The sequence below is a fragment of the Schistocerca nitens genome, chromosome 4, assembly GCF_023898315.1.
Source record: "Schistocerca nitens isolate TAMUIC-IGC-003100 chromosome 4, iqSchNite1.1, whole genome shotgun sequence".
NCBI lineage: Eukaryota > Metazoa > Arthropoda > Insecta > Orthoptera > Acrididae > Schistocerca > Schistocerca nitens.
This window is the reverse complement of record NC_064617.1, coordinates 593306641-593327594: the sequence shown is the minus strand read 5'-3', so window position 1 is coordinate 593327594 and position 20954 is coordinate 593306641. Positions and strand designations below refer to the sequence as shown.

At 40.1% G+C, this 20954-nt stretch overlaps 1 protein-coding gene across 1 annotated transcript in view; it reads right to left on the bottom strand.

The window, feature by feature from the left end:
• Positions 1-20459, bottom strand: part of LOC126252865 (luciferin sulfotransferase-like) — a 439717-nt gene extending 419258 nt beyond the window's left edge. The window contains exon 1 of the mRNA XM_049953820.1: positions 20384-20459. The gene's annotated coding sequence lies outside the window, so the exon portion shown is untranslated. The remainder of the gene's footprint in view (positions 1-20383) is intronic.
• Between the last annotated feature and the right edge of the window lie 495 nt (positions 20460-20954).

Below are 20954 nucleotides of genomic sequence, written 5' to 3'. Positions count from 1 at the left end.
CACGATATTTCGGCGCGGGGTAAACACTTTCACCCGAAGATGGTCAGAAGACTATGATCTGAAATATCGTGGCAGCAAGTTACAGACATCTCATTGACGTGTATTTGTGGCTGTGTATTATTGTGAGATAACACGATATCAGAAGTCAAGAGAACTTTTTAGTTTATTAACGTCTGAAATCAAGCTTCAGATTTAAGCTTCCCCCCACGTTCCTCAAAACCCACCAAAAATTTCTGTTCAGTGTCTGAAGAAACAGTGGCCATACCTTTCCTTCGAGTGTATTTCTCAGATCCTGCTGTATGGTGCCATTTATTACAGAAAAACTTGTCTCATCACCGGTCACAGTTGTGTCCAGTGTTCTTCCTTCCGGATCGTAACGAAAAAGAAAGTCTAGAAAAGCAGTTGAGATTTTTGTTTATGAGAAAAAAAAGTTTTAAAACCACATCAGAGGAAGCATTACGTATGGCGCTCGGAACATACCCAATAGACATCACCACTGATACATGGTAGCGACGTACGCAGTGTCATCAGGTACTAAGTGCTACCAGTGTTGATAACACTTCTGAGCCAGCACTGGATGTCTCTGCCGTTTGTTTAGCGGCCGATTTTCCTTCCCAGTCCGGACAAGTGCAGAGGGCTAATATGCTAGTCACTGGGAGTCCCAGCGTTAGGCAGCTAACGGGATGCCACAGTAAAATATCATGCAGGATTGGAAAGAATGCCGTGGAGGTCTAGTTGTTATGCCAGCGGCTATCGAGGGCAACTGGATGCAAATAGTAGCAAATGTCGGCACGAGTCCCACGAGAAAGACAGGCCATGCATGATACGTGCCTCAGACCACGTGGCACTGCAGGTCTTACGAGTGCCTGCAGCTGTCTGGCGGGGAGCGAGTATTTCAGACGAGACTGCTTGTTTAAATGCATGGAAGCTCTCGACAGCACACGATGAAGTTAAGACATATAGTGAGTATTTTTTCAATCAAATACCGATTTCCCGTGGGCCCTGCATGGAGCCGAGCGTTCGCGTAAAGTGACGCACAAGACGACTAGTGTGACGTCAGAAGTTCGTAGCAAGACCCGTATAACTCGTTGTTCCCGTGTCGGCACTAATGACGCCTGCCGCCTGGTTTCTGGGGCCATCCTTGGTTCTTTCGGTGGGTGGTTTATTTGAAGAAAGAAACTAGCATGTCACGCAGGTTGCAGGCTAAGCTGAATATTTGTAGCATCGTACCCAGGGCTGATCTCAGTAATCTGGTTTGGAACAGAGCAGAAGGTCTAAACCAGAGGCTCAGATAGCTCTGTGGCGGTATCAGATGTGAATTTATCGACCTCCGCTGTCGGGTGGGGAACTGTCGGTTTCCCCTCGACGTATGTGTGGCGTGCTCATACAGGTATTTTACATTTGAGAATCCCCCTTGAGATGAGGGACCAAAATCGAAGTTATATCAGCCACAATGATCTCAGAGAATGGTCGTCGGATCGGATACAGAAATGGTTAATATTATATTAGTAAACTGCAGAAGCATCCACAGAATGGTTCGAGAATTAGTATTGCTTGAAAGTTACAATGCACACATAGCATTAGGAACAGAAAGCCGGTTGAAATCACAAGTGAATAGCAATGAAATCATAAGTTCAGACTGGAATGTCTACCGTAAGCATACTTAGTCGCTAATGGTGGCGGTGTATTTATTGCAGTAAAAAATTCGATGATATATAGCGACGTTGTCACGGATTCCAAATGTGATTTGATCTGGGAGAACTTAAGCATCTACGGATGGTGCAAAATGGTAATTGGATAACTTTACAGACCGCTTGGGTCAGAAGCTGTAGTGCCAGGGCGCTTCAGAGAGAACTTGCAGAATATGCTCAGTAATTTTCGTGATCATTTAAATAATAGTGGGTCATTTAAACTTGCCAGAAGTAGATTGCGAGAGTCATGCTATTGAAAACTGGTGCCAAAGAAAGGACTTTGTGACGTTATTCTGAATATCTTTATCAAAAATTACTTCGATCAGATAATTAGAGAAGCAATTTGTGTAGGTAACATCTTAGACCTCCTAGCGACAAAGAGACTATAACTTATCAAACCAGTTAACATAAAGGGAGATATCAGTGATCATGAAACTGTGATAGTAAGTACACTACTGGCCATTAAAATTGATACACCACGAAGATGACGTGCTACATACGCGAAATTTAACCGACAGGAAGAAAATGCTGTGATATGCAAATGATTAGCTTTTCAGAGCATTCACACAAGGTTGGCGCCGGTGGCGACACCTACAACGTGCTGACATGAGGAAAGGTTCCAAACGATTTCTCATACACAAGCAGCAGTTGACCGGCGTTGCCTGGTGAAATGTTGTTGTGATGCCTCGTGTAAGGAGGAGAAATGCGTACCATCACGTTTCCGACTTTGATAAAGGTCAGATTTCAGCCTATCGCGATTGCGGTTTATCATATCACGACAATACTGCTCGCGTTTGTCGAGATCCAATGACTGTTAGCAGAATATGGAATCGGTGGGTTCAGGAGGGTACTACGGAACGCCGTGCTGGATCCCAACGGCCTCGTATCACTAGCAGTCGAGATGACAAGCATCTTATCCGCATGGCTGTAACGGATCGTGCAGCCACGTCTCGATCCCTGAGTGAACAGATGGGGACGTTTGCAAGACAAAAACCATCTGCACGAACAGTTCGACGACGTTTGCAGCAGCATGGCCTATCAGCTCGGAGACCATGGCTGCGGTTACCCTTGACGCCGCATCATAGAGAGGAGCGCCTGCGATGGTGTACTTAGCGACGAACCTGGGTGCACGAATGCCAAACGTGATTTTTTTCGTATGAATCCAGGTTCTATTTACAGCATCATGATGGTCGCATCCGTGTTTGGCGACATCGCGGTGAACTCACATTGGAAGCGTGTATTCGTCATCGCCATACTGGCGTATCACCCGACGTGATGGTATGGAGTGCCATTGGTTACACGTCTCGGTCACCTCTTGTTCGTATTGACGGCACTTTGAACACTGGACGTTACATTTCAGGTGTGTTACGACCCGTGGTTCTACCCTTTATTCGATCCCTGCGAAACCCTTCATTTCAGCGGGATAATGCACGACCGCATGTTGCAGGTCCTGTACGTGCCTTTCTGGATAAAGAAAATGTTCGACTGCTGCCCTGGCCAGCAAATTCGCCAGATCTCTCGCCAATTGAAAACGTCTGGTCAATGGTGGCCGAGCAACTGGCTCGTCACAATACGCCAGTCACTACTCTTGATGAAGTGTGGTATCGCGTTGAAGCTGTATGGGCAGCTGTACCTGTGCACGCCATCCAAACTCTGTTTGACTCAAAGCCCAGGCTTATCAAGGCTATTATTACGGCCAGAGGTGGTTGTTCTGTGTACTGATTTCTCAGGATCTATGCACCCAAATTGTGTGAAAATGAAATCACATGTCAGTTCTCGTATAATATATTTTTCCAACCAATACCCGTTTATAATCTGCATTTCTTCTTGGTGTAGCAATTTTAATGGCCAGTATAGTATGACCATGGATTTTATAGCGAATGTTATTACAGGTAAGAATCTATTTTTGCTTAGTAAGGGTGACAGGATAGAAACTGCAGAGTATCTAAGCAGTCAGCATCAAATATTTAGTGCTGAGGAGGAAGACATAGAGCAAAAATGGGAAAAATTCAAAGGTATCGTGCAATATGCATTAACAAGTATGTTCTGAGTAAGGTCTTAAGGGATGGGAAAGATCCACCGTGGTTTAATGGCTGTGTAAAAAGCCTCATACGTAAACAAAGAGTACTTCTTTACAGATTCAAGCGAAGTCAAAACCTAGCTGACACACGAAAACTGAACGAGGCGAAAATGAGCTGAAGGAGAGTAAGAAGAAAAGCGTTGAATAACTTTGGAAATAAAATTTTGTCAACGAAACTGAGTTCCCGCGGTCGTGGACGAGGTCGCTAACTCATGCTTGTGCAGTGGCGCTCGACTCAGGGGTTCGAATCCCGCCGGTGGAAAAATTTCCACTTCCAGTATTTCGACGACATGGGGAGGAGAGGTAGTGGCGCGAAGTTCCTCCTCACGAGACTTTGCGCACGTGTCCTGGTATAAATACCAGACATATCCACAGTGTCTCATGAAGTGAGCACATGCGACACTGTTGATGGTGATCCATCCGTCGGATGGGGACGCTAAACTTGGCTGTCCCCTTGGTGCTATTCTCGAGGAGCAGGTTATGTCACGGCACCGGGTTTCACTCCCTCTCTTCTCTCATGATCATCATGCAAAGAGAGATCTTGTGGAAACTAAGCTCGCCCTGTTCCTCCTCCTGTAAATAGCGGCACTCAGGTTGACGCCATGTTCCTTGACTTCAGGAATGCATTTGACACCGCCCCTCACTGCCGTTTAGTCGTAAAAATACGAGCTTGTTGACTATCGCACCCGATGTACTACTGGACTTCCTTGCAGACAGAACTCAACATGTCGTCTTAACGAAACAAACTCGACGATTTAATGGTAATTTCCAGAGTAGCCCAAGGAAGTGTGGTAGGACCGTTACTGTTTAAAATGTAGCGTTGGAACCTCTCAAACACTGTTCGCAGATGAGGCCGTTGTCTGTAAGAAAGTAGCTGCGACAGAAGACAGCATCGAACTGCAGACTGACCTGCAGGTTGTGGCAGTTGATCTTAAAAGTAAATAAATGTAACATTTTGCGCATACATAGGAATAACAAATCGTTGTAAACAGTAGCTACAGTAAAATGTCTAGGAGTACTGTCAAGACCGTCCTGAAGTGAAATGTCCACATAATACAAATAGTAGTGTAACCTCCCCACAGAAATTTTGAATGAAAAACATGAAAATGGTGCCACTCTTAAACTCCCCATAAAAATTAAGGTATGAAGATTGATCATAAATCAACAACAATATTATTAATTAGATAATGAACCATGAACCGTATCTAACATCTCAACAGAAATAATTAAACCTGATAAATATTATAAGGACAGCAGCGCTGACCTTCGGCCCTGTATTCTGAATAACAAAAGAAAAAATTCTTACCTCAATAAAATGCATCTATATCTGCTCTTATTTATCGACACAGCTTCGTGCAATGCTGGCGTATATTAAATTTTGACTCTTGGAGGGAATGCATAGGAAATATTCTTTAAATTGAAATGAATGTTTTTCTTTAAAAGAGTTACTTTATAAAAAAATTATTATTGGGGCATTTTTTGAACAAATTAATTACAATTAACATACATTACTGGATGTGCGCAATGCTGCTTCATTACCTTCTACAAAAATACTCATCGTCCACCACAATCCTGACCAGAGTCGCAAGAAGAACACGCCGTCGACGCATGCCGACGCCTGCTCAGTACAACCGTCCACTCGCTACCACTACTGCCGACTGACTACTACTACAGACAGAGTACCACTGTTCCTGCCGACTCGCTACACGCAACTAACTTCTACTACAGATAGAGTACAACTGAACACTCGCGCGGTCAAGCGCAGACTAGCAACGATAAATAACTCTCTGGTCAGAGATTCTGTCATGCCTCGCCATCGCTGGTAATGAATACGTACGTGTTTCATAACCCTCCACTGGGGGGCAAAAATTTGGCAGCGATGGTGAGTCATTTGGACTTGCCATGAGCAACAAATTTTTGTTAACTAACTAACTTTACAATCACACAATATACACATATATAGGTGTAGAACATGAAGTAAATATAGTGCACATGCACCGAGTACAGAACATATCAGGTAATGACAAAATATATATACAATGAGTACAAAACAAATTAACAAATGACATAAGTGCACATGCACTGTAGTTCAGAACATATCAGCATATCAAAAAAAAAAAAAATGTATATACAATGAGTAGAAATCATGTTAGAAAAATGACAAAAGTGCACACGCACTGTAGTTCAAACATATCAGCAAATCACAAAAATGTATAGGTCATGAATACAAATCATGTTAGCAAAAATGATTTTCACTATGTTACAAGAATTAGGATAGGAAAGGGAAGAATTGCATCATGGTTGTAGCACTTTAGGTTGCACGCAGCTGCACTGAAAGTCCATATCTTTCTACAGAAGCACAACACCAAGTGAGACAATCTGAAGTTCTTTTCCCAGAAGTATTAATCAGCGTAGCCAAGACACTGAAACGTCGTAGTACATTAGGTACACCAAACAGTGGGACCATAATAGCATCTCCATCGCTCACGGTGGTGGACAGCATGTCGTGTCAACACCACGTTCTTGTAAGGTACACCAACGTAGAATTAGTGCAAAAACCAAATATAGTGCTCCATGATCATGAGGATATACAGTACAAACGGATATTGCAGTAATTCCAGGTAATTAGGTCAGAAGGTGAAAGACATTAAGTCACATACTAGTCTTCATTGAGAATTACACTAATAGCTGGTGGCACTCATTGCCCAGTTATTGAACATTTCTGTACCATGTATGTAGTATTACAGAATAATGTTCATGAGTTGTTTTACAGAGAACATTTGCACTCATTGCCTAATTATAAACCATCAGAAGTCATCATTGAAAACAGGAGCTAATAAGTGGCATAGTATTACAGAATAATGTTCATGAGTCGTTTTACAGAGAACATTGGCGCTCATTGCCTAATTATAAACCATCAGAAATCATCATTGAAAACAGGAGCTAATAAGTGGCATAGTATTACAGAATAATGTTCATGAGTCGTTTTACAGAGAACATTGGCACTCATTGCCTAATTATAAACCATCAGAGGTGATCATTGAAAACAGGAGCTAATAAATGACATAGTATTACAGAATAATGTACATAAATCGTGATACAGAGAACATTGGCACTCATTGCCTAATTATAAACCATTTGAGGTCATCATTGAAAACAGGAGCTAATAAGTGACATAGTATAACAGAATAATGTACGTAAATCGTTTTACAGAGAATATTGGCACTCATTGCCTAATTACAAAGCTGCAACAAATACTAAAGTAACTACATGGCATAAGTACATAACTTCAACATTATCCTCGTCTGTAAAGAAAAAAACTTCATTATCCATCACTTCATTATCTATATTATCATAACTCCATTATTATCATCACCTGTAAAGAAAAACTTCATTATCCATAGTAGCATATTCTTCATCATTATTCATCACCCTTCATTATCATCTGCAAAAAAAAAATCACTTCATTACTCATTACACAACTATTCCTTATTTCTAGCATATTTCATCACTAAAAACTAAGATGTGGAGTTCTGCCTGACAGCCTGCATCAATCGCCTTGTATTCTGAAAGAAAACATTAGCTAAGACTGCTATTCTACGATGTGTATAGTATACTCTTGTCAATGCTTGTTAATCCTGATCCATTTACTCTTCATCACGAAGTATTGCATCCTCTTTCGTTCATTCCGAAGGTGAAATTCCCATTTCTGTTTAATTTATTTCGTTTATACGTTATTTCTTTCTGAAAATGATGAACAAAGATTAATGTCTTGCATTTAATTCATATACCCATTAGATAAAAACTGGTTTATAGTAGCATAATTGAGCATACAGCATAGCACGACAGAAAACGTAATATGTCAAAAACATAGATAGTGTTCAGAGGCAAAAATGTACCCAGTGTATCACAATGTAGCAGCAAAAAAAAAAAAAAAGAAGTAGTCACGATGTTGAGATATCATAAGGCAAAATGTCAAAGTCAACTGGTGTTTGCTATATCTTAACTATTTCATAGTGCATACAAACAAAACAGGAAAACAATCGTACATACATAAAAAATGATGACTAGAAATGTGACTTTCTTTGTGTTCAGCTTGTATGTTGTGTAGTTAATAGAGGCGAGATATAAAGACTTTAATGGAGAGAGAATTTAATAAAATTAATATGACACTAGATAAAATTGCATATTTATTCATAAGATACGTAGGTTTATCTGGAAAAATGTCCATGGTCTGATGTGTAACGACAAGAAGAGCGACCTGCTAACCTTACCTTGCCGGGCACTTGCCAAGAAAAATACGACAATCATCAGTAAGTAGTCACATAAATATAATTGCATAAATGGTCATAAAATGTGTAAGTTCATCTGGAAAAATGTGCACGGTCTGATGTGTAACGACAAGAAGAGCGACCTGCTAACTTTACCTTGCCGGGCACTTGCCAAGAAAAAATACGACAATCATCAGTAAGTGTTCATGTGAATATAATTGCATAAGTGGTCATAAAAATTAGCAAATGGCATTACAGCATGTTAAATCATAAAGTATCTTCATTCAATAAAAGGTTTGATATTCGATATGTGGTGGTTTCCTTTGCTTTTTCTGGTTCTCAAAGTTTCGACGTGTACAACATTGGGGTGAGGAATGCTGCGAATCCGATATAGACCTGCGTATAGAAGTTCAAATTTACTGCACCTACCTTTTACTCTATTGGATAAATAGTGTGTACGTACTAATATCTTCTGTCCAATGTGAAAGTCACGGCGTGTACAAACCTGTTTTTGCTGTCTTCTCCGGCGCTCTGCGGCACGTTTGATGTTGTTCAGCGCAATGTCAATTATTTCATGGTGTCGTAGTCGACGAGATGTAGGAAATGTTATTAACTCTTTAATTTTGTTAGGTGGTTCAACATTTTTCAGTATGGAATTAATTACATCTTGGAATGAGCGTATGTGTGTGTCCCAATCAATATGTCTTTTATGGCAGTATATTCTACACAGTTTACCAATTTCTTTCATTAATCGTTCACAAGGGTTCGAAGAAGCATGGTACCTGGATATATAGATCGGGGAAATGTTTCTAGCTCGTAACATACGTGTCCATATAGCAGATCGAAACTGTGATCCATTGTCGGAAATTACTTTCAACACATGCCCTACATGAAATAGAAAATGTTTTACAAATGCTTTCGAAACAGTTTTAGCAGTAGCTTTGCGTAACGGAGTAAAGGTAACAAATTTTGAAGTGAGTTCAACAGCGACAAAGATGTAGCAAAAACCTCTATTAGTTCTGGGAATTGGACCAAAAATGTCTACAGCGGCCATATGTCTCAGTTTAACAGGTACAATTGGTTGTAATGGAGGAATATGTGAAGTCGAATCTGATTTAGCTTTCTGGCAGATTTTACATGACGCTAAAACTCGTCGAATATGTTTCTCCATGTTAGTAAAATAACAGTTCTGCCTCAGTATAAGAAAACATTTTCTGGCTCCGTAATGTGCGTAACTTAAATGAGTATACCAGATTAATTTGTTAACAAGTTCGTCAGGAATGCAAAACAACCAATTGTTGCTGTCAGGATGAGAGCGGCGAAACAGAATGTCTTTTCGTACAGTGTAATGGTTTCTAATGGTAACATTATTCCTATCTTGCCAAAGGTGTTTAATCTCTTTCCATACGTTGTCTTTACTCTGCTCTTGTGCTTTGTCTTGTAATGACGTCGAAATGAAATTTTCAAATGCAACTTGTTGAATGTACATGACGCTGAAATTTGCTTTGCAGAAGTTGGTTGCGATGTCTTGCTGATTGTTGCTAAGAGAACGAGATAGTGCGTCTGCTACAACATTTTGTGTGCCGGGAATGTGAACAATTGTAAAATTAAATTCCTGCAAATAAAGTTTCCATCTACTTAATCTGTCGTGTGTGAATTTAGACGAAAGTAAAAACTGTATCGCTCTGTGGTCTGTGTAAACGGTGGTACGTCTTCCATAAAGAAAATGCCTAAATCTCGTAAAAGCCCAAACAACACATAGTGTTTCAAGTTCTGTAACGGAATAATTTCGTTCAGCAGGTGACAGAATGCGACTTGCAAATGCGATGTTTTTAATTACCGTAGAGCCATCTTCTTCAATTTCCTGAAAAATATGTACGCCTAAAGCGGTGTTAGAACTGTCGGTGGCAATGGAAAAATTTCTAGCAAGATCTGGGTGCGATAAAAGTGGTGCATTCAACAGAGCATGTTTCAGGTTCATAAATTCAGAATGTGCTTGCTTATCCCAGCACCAAATAGCGTTTTTACCTGTCAATTGACATAATCTAGGGGTGTCTAAAGCAGAGTAATGAATAAATTTACGAAAAAAGTTAATTAAACCCAAAAAGCTGCGTAGCTGTTTTTTCGTCGTAGGAACAGTAATGTCACGTAAAGCTTGAAGTTTTTCCGGGTCAGGCGCAATGCCTTCTGCTAAAATTACATGTCCAAGAAATTTTATAGAAGTTTTACGAAAGTGCGATTTACTGAGATTAACTGTGAGTCATTGTGCACGAAAAGTTTGCAACAGTTGTTCTAGAATCAGATTGTGTTCGGACCAATTAGCTTCTGCAATAAGAATGTCGTCTACGTACGTTGTGATTCTGTCTTTAAGTTCTGTCGGAAGTATTTTGTTCAAACCGCGAATAAAAGCTGCTGAGGAAATGGTCAAGCCGAACGGTAATTTGCAAAATTGATAACAGTCACCAAAACAGAGAAATGCTGTGTACTTTCTGCAGTTTGGATGAAGCTGAATTTGCTAAAATCCCGATTTCAAATCTAATGTGGAATAAATAGCAGTACCGTGAAATTTCTGTAGTAGTTCTTCTAGTGTCTGTGGGCGATCTGTTTCATTAATAATAATGTCATTGATGTGACGCGAATCAAGTACAAGGCGAAGTGAGCCATCCTTTTTCTTAACAATATGGAGCGGGTTTATGTACGGATTAACTGCCGGTTCAATAATTCCTTGGTCAAGCATAGCTTGCAATTCTTTCTTAACTTGTTCTCTATAAATATATGGAATGGGATAATGCTTGGCTTTAAATGTGTCATGCTGTTTGACTTGAAATTCATACATAAAACCGGACATAGTACCAGGAACGTTGTCTAAAACTGGAGCTTGCTGTAAAAGAATTTTGTGTAGTTGCGTGCGTTCGTCGTCTGTATTTGCACTACTCTGTTTAACTTTATCAGAAATCGTCTGTATTACGTCATAGTCGGCTTCGTCTGGAGTATTATTGTTGGGTACGTACGTATCTGTGAACAATGTGGAATTACAGTCAATGCTACGTGATACGGAAATGACCTCTGTACAATTAATTGTTTGTTCTTCCGCAGATTTAGAGTGCTGAAATTCTAAAGCCTGTTGTACATTTTCATCCTTTAACATTAAATAGGAATTTTGGAAGTCAATAATTGCGTCGTGTTGTACCAGAAAATTCGTACCTAGAATAACGTCTGTTGTCAATAAGGGAACAATCCAAAAATTTGAGTGAAACGTATGACCTGCAATACAAAATGATAAATGTGTCTGTAATTTAACATCTACTCCTTTACTAGATACTGCTCCTTTTACTTTCGTTTTGCCTAATGGTAACGTAGGATAGGTATTCTCTTTGTTACACTCGTTTAAAGTTTCTTCATTTATAGCTGAGATAGGTGATCCAGAATCGATTGCTGCTGAAAATTTCGATGATCCAATTTTAACTTCGATGACAGGGTGTGAAATGGTTTTTTGAACAATTGGTCTTTCCTGCAAAAGAGTGTCTCGGATGTCGTCAAAAGTAATAACATTTTCGTGAACAACATTCTGCGTGTCAAAAGTAGTGCTTGTATTACTGGAAGATGCGACCCGTACAGTATCTAGTCAAATTATATCTGACGTGTAATTATTATCAGGAGGATTCTGTGGCATTTCGACTATTTGAACTGTTCTGTTATTTCTTCCTGACGTATTACGCTCTGGATGATACCTACAGTCTGGTTCATTCATGATTATTTGTTGTGGCGGATGTTCTTGCTGCTGATAAGATAGACTGTTATTAAATGTACGCTGAAAATTGTGGTAATTAATTTTACGTCTGTCATGATAGTCATTTCTATACGGCGCATTGCGATAGGAATTGAAATAGTGTGTTTTCTGTACGTAGTTATTTCCTTGTTGCTTTGCGTTACTATTTGTTGGAGCTGAGACTACACGTGCACGCGGCGAAACATTAAAGCTTGGGTGACCTTGTAGACTACATTGTTGGTTAGGTATGCTAACCGGCTGGTTTTGTTGCTATTGCAAAGAAAAACCTCTATTGTTACTAAAAAGCGTTCGCTATTGCTGATAATTTTACACATACTGATGATTAAATTTTTTTTTGTTATTAAAGTTCTCGTGTTTGTCATTTCGGGAGCGTCTAATGTAAAAGTGTCACTTTCGGTATAACTTGTCATATCGGGTTTTCTTGACTCACTTTTAATCATAGGTAGGGCAATAGTTAAAGAGCTGTTTTGATAGATATAAAGGATAGTAGAAGAGAAGGCAGCAGTGCAGAAAACTAAAGATGAAACAGCGCTACTACGGCTCGGGGCCCTGTGCACGCTACGGCACATACTCATCAAAGCGTAATGAATCCACTGAGGTCTATTACGCGCTACAAATAAATTTCAGCTTTTTCGGTACAGGCAATGGCGGCAAAAATTCAAGAATAAATTGGTGTATCCATGCTAATTCTAGTTTCTGCATTACCGGTAATGCTGTTGAAAATACAAAAACAAATTGTCGTATCCAGTTCAATGCGTGTACTTGTGCTCTGTCATTTTCAAATACCTTTGATTTTTTTACACATACAAATTGCTTATAATCAACGTTATCGTCTCTGAATTTGAGAACAGGTTCAGGTTTGTATGAGAATTTGTTTGTCTGTGTCATTTCAGATTTTAAATCGCGTAGTCTCTGTAAATTACTTAAGTTGCACTGGCTGTACGAGTGTGAGAAACGATCGGAATGTGCCGTACGCTGTGACGTGTTAGTGACTGAAATATTTTTCATTTGTGTCACTTTAATACGTTCGTTAATTTGCTTGTTCTGCTGTTCACATTTCTTATCGACTTCCGTATCCACAATGTGTGAAAGTTCTGGTGACTTTAAATTAAACTTTTCGTGTAACTGTGTCGCATTTTCAGAACATTGTTCAGCGACTGCATTAATTTCATCTCTAAATGATTCTGTTGTGGCTACACGTGTATTATTTAATTCTTGCGCAACAGATATAATTTCTTCATTACTGTTCCTAGCATGAGCCTTACTTTCCTCACATAATTGTTCTTTCGCGTCTTGACGTTGCACGGTAACAGCTGTAATCTGTTCACTAACTTGTTTGTTCTGTTCGTTAAAGTTGTCGTGTTTTTCATTCGACAGAATGAAACTTTCATTAATTAGTTCATTAAGTTGTTTGAAATGGTTGTCGAAACTTTCATTAAGTTTGTCATATGTTTCGTTAAGTTGTTTGAAACTGTTGTTTAGTTCTTCACTGAATTTTTTGAAATTCTCGTCTTGTTTTTCATTAAATTGTTTGTAATGGTTTTCCTGTTTTTCATACATTTGTCGTAAAAATGCCAATACTTGATCCACAGTAACATTAGCTACTCTATTCTCTGTGCCGTTTGATGGCGTACTTGCAATTGTCACGTTTTGTGTAACCATTTGGTCATTTTGTGGTTCTTGAAAAGGTTTGCCAATCGGACGTGCACTGTTAGTCACTATCTCGGAATTAAATAAATCCGACGCATTCTCATTACACTGTTCGTTTTCATTAAAAAAATCTGTCCGTTCGTCACGTAAATCCTGCAAACCGGGTGTGTTAAGCTGGGCAGCGCTCATTGCAACAGAACGCCCCGCGTCATCAATTGTCGTTAAATTAACAGAGGACACAATTGAATTCGTCTGTTCATCACTAGGATCAAAATCAACATTAGTGCTCGGTACGCACTGATTGTCTGCAAATGGAGGATTGTCATCATTATACTGCATGTCGCAAGTACTATCGGTCAAGTTATTTATGTCGGCTATTTCACTCATTATACATCGCGATGTACTGTTAACAGTCTTTCGCGGCATTTTTACACAAATCACAATTATTCACAAATGAAACAAAGACAATACAAAATCCAACAAATACTATTATAACAAAGAGCAACAAATTGCCGATGATCTGTGGAAGAAAGCGTGACAAATTAGAAAATGCGTTGCGCCAAATGCTAATTACATTTAAGTAAATAAGAGCAGATATGCGACTACTTCTCAGAAGATTCACAAAGAAATACGATCCTGGTCCGGATGTCGCCAAGTGTAACCTCCCAGCAGAATTTTTGTTAAATGTAAAACAAGCAAAATGGAGCCAAGTGGAACCTCCCAACAAAATAATGTTTAATAAAAAATGTGAAATGGAACCAAGCTTAAATTTCCCATTAAAATTAAGGTATGAAGATTGATCATAAATCAACAAGAATATTATTAATTAGATAATGAACCATGAACCGTATCTAACATCTCAACAGAAATAATTAAACCTGATAAATTTTATAAGGACAGCAGCGCTGACCTTCGGCCCTGTGAAATAATTAAACCTGATAAATTTTATAAGGGCAGCAGCGCTGACCTTCGGCCCTGTATTCTGAATAACAAAAGCAAAAATTCTTACCTCAATAAAATGCATCTATATCTGCTCTTATTTATCGACACAGCTTCGTGCAATGCTGGCGTATATTAAATTTTGACTCTTGGAGGGAATGCATAGGAAATATTCTTTAAATTGAAATGAATGTTTTTCTTTAAAAGAGTTACTTTATAAAAAAATTATTATTGGGGCATTTTTTGAACAAATTAATTACAATTAACATACATTACTGGATGTGCGCAATGCTGCTTCATTACCTTCTACAACAATACTCATCGTCCACCACAATCCTGACCAGAGTCGCAAGAAGAACACGCCGTCGACGCATGCCGACGCCTGCTCAGTACAACCGTCCACTCGCTACCACTACTGCCGACTGACTACTACTACAGACAGAGTACCACTGTTCCTGCCGACTCGCTACACGCAACTAACTTCTACTACAGATAGAGTACAACTGAACACTCGCGCGGTCAAGCGCAGACTAGCAACGATAAATAACTCTCTGGTCAGAGATTCTGTTATGCCTCGCCATCGCTGGTAATGAATACATACGTGTTTCAGTAGGAAAAGCCTATGCCAGACTGAGATTCATAGGAAGAATCTTAAGAAAATATAACTCATCCATGAAGGCAGTGGCTTAAAAGGCAGTAGTTTGACTCATTCTTGATTATTGTTCATCCATGTGGGACACTTAGCAGGTAGGACTGACAGAAAGGATAGCGAAGATCCAATGGAAAGCGGCGTGTTTCGCCACGGGATCGTTTAGTTGGCGCGAGAGCAGTACTCAGAGGCTCAAAAACTCAGACTTACAAGTGAGGCATTGTGCATCAAGAAGAACTTTACCGGTAAAAATTCGAGAGAAGACATTCCAGGAAGAGTCAGCAACGTAGTACTTCCTCCCAATACATCTCGCGAATAACCACGACGAGCAAAATTCGAGAAATTAGACCTAATGCAGAGGTTTATCGGGAATCATTCTTCCCACGCACCATTCGCGAATAGAACAAGGATTGGGGATCAGTTAGTGATTCCTGCCCCACGCATCTTTAGGTGGCTTGCAGAGCATGATATAGATCTGCATATGTTCTTTTTTTTTTTTTTTTTTTTTTTTTCCTCATCGGTCTTCTGACTGGTTTGATGCGGCCCTCAACGACTTCCTCTCATGTGCTAACCGCTTCATCTCAGAGTAGCACTTGCAACGTACGTCCTCAATTATTTGCTGGATGTATTCGAATCGCTGTCTTCCTCTACAGTTTTTGCCCTCTACAGCTCCCTCTGGTACCATGGAAGTCATTCACTCATGTCGTAAAAGATGTCCTATCATCCTGTCCCTTTTTCTTATCAGTGTTTTCCACATATTCCTTTCCTCTCTGATTCTGCGTAGAACCTCCTCATTCCTTACCTTATCAGTCCACCTAATTTTCAACATTCGTCTGTAGCACCACATCTGAAATGCTTTGATTCTCTTCTCTTCTGGCTTTCCCACAGTCCATGTTTCACTACCATACAATGCTATACTTCAGACGTACATCTCAGAAAAGTCTCCCTCAAATTAAAGCGGATATTTGATATTGGTAGACTTATCTTGGCCAGGAATGCCTCTTTTACCATTGCTAGTCTGCTTTTGATGTCCTTGCTCCGTCCATCATTGGTTACTTTACTGCCTAGGTAGCAAAATTCCTTAACTTCATCGACTTCGTGACCATCAATCATGATGTTAAGTTTTTCGCTGTTCTCATTTCTACTACTTCTCATTACCATCGCCTTCCTTCCATTTACTCTCAATCCATACTGTGCACTGATTAGACTGTTCATTCCGTTCAGCAGATCATGTAATACTTCTTCACTTTCAGTCAGGATAACAATGTCATCAGCGAATCGTATCATTGATATCTTTTCACCTTGAATTTTAATTCCACTCCTGAACCCTTGTTTTATTTCCATCATAGCTTCCTCGATGTACAGATGAACAGTAGGGACGAAAGGCTACATCCTTGCCTTACGCCCTTTTTAATATGAGCACTTCGTTCTTGGTTGTCCACTCTTATTATTTCCTCTTGGCTGTTGTAGATATTCTATTTGACCCGTCTCTCCCTATAGCTTACCCCTATTTTTCTCAGAATTTCGAACATATTGCACCATTGTCCACTGTCGAAGGCTTTTTCCAGGTCGACAGATCCTATGAACAGTTCTTGATTTTTCTTAAGTCTTGCTTCCATTATTAACCGCAATGTCGGAATTGTCTCACTCGTGCCTTTACTTTTCCTAAAGCCAAACTGATCATCATCTAACGCATCCTCAGTTTTCTTCTGCATTCTTCTGTATATTTTTCTTGTCAGCGACTTTGATGCATTAGCTGTTAAGCTGATTGTGTGATAATTATCGCACTTGTCAGCTCTTGCCGTCTTCGGAATTGTGTGGATGATGCTTTCCGAAAGTCAGATGGTATGTTACCAGACTCATATATTTTGTTGCGACTTCCCCAAATGATTTTAGAAATGCTGATGGAATGTTAAACATCCCTTCTGTCTTATTTGATCTTAAGTCCTCCAAAGCTCTTTTGAATTCCGATTCTAATACTGGATCCCCTATCTCTTCTAAATCAACTCCTGTTTCTTCTTCTATCTCATCAGACAGATATTTCTCCTCATAGTGGCTTTCAATGTATTCTTTCCACCTATCCGCTCTCTCCCTTGAATTTAACAGTGGAATTCCCGTTGCACTCTTAATGTTTCCTCCCTTGCTTTTAATGTCACTGAAGGACGTTTTGACCTTCCGGTATGCTGAGTCTGTCCTTCCGAGAATCATTTCTTTTTCGATGTCTTCACGTTTTTCTTGCAGCCATTTCGTCTTAGCTTCCCTGCACTTCCTATTTTTTTCATTCCTCAGTGACTTGAATTTCTGAATACCTGAGTTGCCCGGAACATTTTTGTACTTCCTCCTTTCATCGATCAATTGAAGTATTTCTTCTGTTACCCATGGTTTCTTCTCAGTTACCTTCTTTGTACCTATGTTTTCCTTCCCAACTTCTGTGATGGTCCTTTTTAGAGATATCGATTCCTCTTCAACTCTACTGCCTACTGAGGTATTCCTTATTGCCGTATGTATAGCCTTGGAGAACTTCAACCGTATGTCGTAATTCCTTAGTACTTCCGTATCTCACTTCTTCGCGTATTAATTCTTCCTGACTATTGTCTTAAATATCAACCTAATCGCCATCACTGCTATATTGTTATCTAAGGCTGTATCTACTCCTGGGTACGCCTTCTAATGCAGTACCTGATTTCGGAATCTCTGAAATTTTACCGTATCTCCCGGCCTTTTCCAAGTATACCTCCTGCTCTTGTGATTCTTGAACAGGGTATTCGCTATTACTAGCTGAAACTTGTTACAAAACTTATTTGGTTATATTGTTACAAACACCTCGAATATTTATGTGTTTCGTTTTCTCGTAGTGCCCCAAATCCTATCCCCTGTATATGTAAAGAAATGACGCCTTGTGCCGCTGAGCATAATATTCCTTTCTGATAAATAGTTTCGATACTTGGGAGCATCATATGTTCACATATTGGGTCAATCAGGTGTTGATCCCCATTACTGTAACTATTCATCAGTAAAAAATAATTCCTATACATCAGCTTTTTGATGACTGAAAAAAATTTAACTTCTTACACGTCTATGACATCAAGAGGAGGCATTATAAATGCACTTTTAGTGAAACCATTTCCCAACACGTTTGGTTTTCAGAATCTTGAAGCTAGGAAAGAAAAACAATGAGTTTCACAGTCCTGCATGTGTTGGGATAGAAATTTGATATGACTGTGGTAACAGCTCCATATTTAGCCCGGTAGTTCATGTGATAACAATAGTCAGTGCTAAATGCTGTTGTGCTAGTGAAATGGCATGGAAATTATTGCAGAAAGAATATATAACAATGTCAATATTGACCTAACTTCCGCAAGTACTTTCGCAATTCAAACTGAATTATAGTGCTATTTCGCTATATATAAATGGAATAGTTATCGGGACCAACTAAACTGTTATCACTCTTTGTTTAGCAGACGCGTATGTTAGGAGAGCACATTGATACACATGTTTGTCCATGTAACAAGGAAGGCCATTGAAATTATCTACGCGGGACAAACTACATGTACTACGAGGTTATAAACAATTTTTGAAACGTCTGGTACAAACAAAATACAGCAAAAGAAACCGAAGTACTACTAAAAGAAAGCTGGATCGGCATGCCGTTAACTACGCAGATACCCGCGCAGATATTCGAGATGTGAGTTATAGATGAAATAAGAACTTGTAGAAAGTTGTCTGATAAGAGAAATAAGTAAAGAAAAAAATAAGCGGTGTGAAATGACGGCAAGAGGACTGTGGCATTTCAATAAAAATGCTCGTCTGTAGTCTCCCATTTACTATACAGTCAGTTTCTTTAGTATATATCAATAAAATAGTGCTCTGTTTAAGACATGAGTCGAGTTGGGAACTTCATCGATAGCTTAGCATACGAAACAGGCTTCTGCGAAGAACTAATAGCAGTTCTTGTTTCGGAATGCCTATCTACATCTACATCTACGTGATTACTCTTCTGTTCACAATAAAGTGCCTGGCAGAGGGTTCAATGAACCATCTTCAAGCTGTCTCTCTACCGTTACACTCTCGAACGGCGCGCGGGAAAACGAGAACTTAAATTTTTCTGTGCGAGCTCTGTATTCTCTTATTTTATCGTGATAATTTCTCCCTTTGTAGGTAGGTGCCAACGGAATGTTTTCGCAATCGGAGGAGAAAACTGGTGATTTAAATTTCATTAGAAGATACTGTCGCAACGAAAAACGCCTTTGTTTTAATGATAGCCACTCCAATTAATGCATCATGTCTGTGGCACTATCTCCCCTGTTTCGCGATAGTAGAAAACGAGCCGCCGTTCTTTGAACTTTTTCGACGTCATCCGTCAGTCTCACCTGATGCGGAACCCACACCGCACAGCAATACTCCAGAATAGGGCGGACAAACGTGGTGTAAGCAGTCTCTTTAGTAGACCTGTTGCACCTTCTAAATGTTCTGCCAACGAATCGCAGTCTTTGGTTTGCTCTACCCACAACATCTTTGTGATCGTTCCAATTTAGTTTATTTGTAATTGTAATCCCTAAGTATTTAGTTGAATTTACAGCCTCAAGATTTGTGTGACTTATAGCGTAATCGAAATTTAGGGAATTTCATTTAGTACTCATGTGAATAACTTCACATTTTTCTTTATTCTGGGTCAATTGCCACTTTTCGCACCACACGGATATCTTATCACAATCATTTTGCTATTCGTCTTGGTCATCTGATGACTTTACTATGCGGTATGCGGTGAATGACAGAATCATCTGCAAACAATCTAGTAGGGCTATTCAGATGGTATCCTACGTCGTTAATATAGATCAGGAATAATAAAGGGCGTATAACACTTTCCTGGGGAACACCGGATATTACTTCTGTTTTACTCGATGACTTTCCGTCTATTACTACGAACTGTGACCTTTCTGACAGGAAATCACGAATCCAGTCGCACAACTTAGGCGATATTCCATAGGCACGCTGTTTGCTTAGAAGACGCTTGTTAGGAACGGAGTCGAAAGCCTTTGGACATGTAATTTACGTTCACCACGAAACTGCAGTTTTAGGAATCCTGATCTAAGGCGTAGAAAACCAAGTTTCACATGTCAACAAAAGATTTCGTTTAAAAGTGGGAAGAGTGGTTACGCTGCCTTAACTAATTGGTTCCAGAGTAGATTGAGGCGTCATATAAAAGGCAAAGCCATCGCAGTACAGCGGACGGTTGTGCCTCAGCTACGCTAGTGTGCTAGAACGCTACAGCCCAAAGCATGGTGTTTTTACACAGGGCGCTGCCCTACTCACGTGATACGTCGGCTGCCCTCGCTTGGTCCGTGTTGCTGCCGGTCACGAGCTCGCCCTGATCTAGACTACAGCTGAGCTATCAGACCCCCGCCACATCCCCCCCCCCCCCCCCACACCCTGTCGCGCCCGGCCACTTTCTCCAGCTGCGGCTTCCGTCCCGCCGTCCGCCGGTGCACACAAGGTCGACAAGTCAGGCCTCCACGTGACTGCTTCTCGTATGAGTGGGCGCTCCTAGCCAACAATTACGTAAGGGGACCTGTTTCTGTCACGAGGTTTTGCTGTATCTTACCCTGTGACCATTAGTCATCTGCAAAATCACCACCACCACCACCACCATCATCATCGTCATCAGCATCATCATCGATATCAGCAGCAGTAGCAGTAGCAGCAGCAGCAGCAGCAGCAGTAGCTGCAGATCAACAGTAGAAGCAACAAGAGCAATAAAACCGCTCGCAGCATATAAGAAAGAGCCTTTGCGTTCTCAAAAGACATGTTTTCAGTAGAACAGGTTTCCTTCTTCCGTGCTATAGAGAAGAGGTAAGCATATATTCTTCGGTTCCCTCTTTCCTCT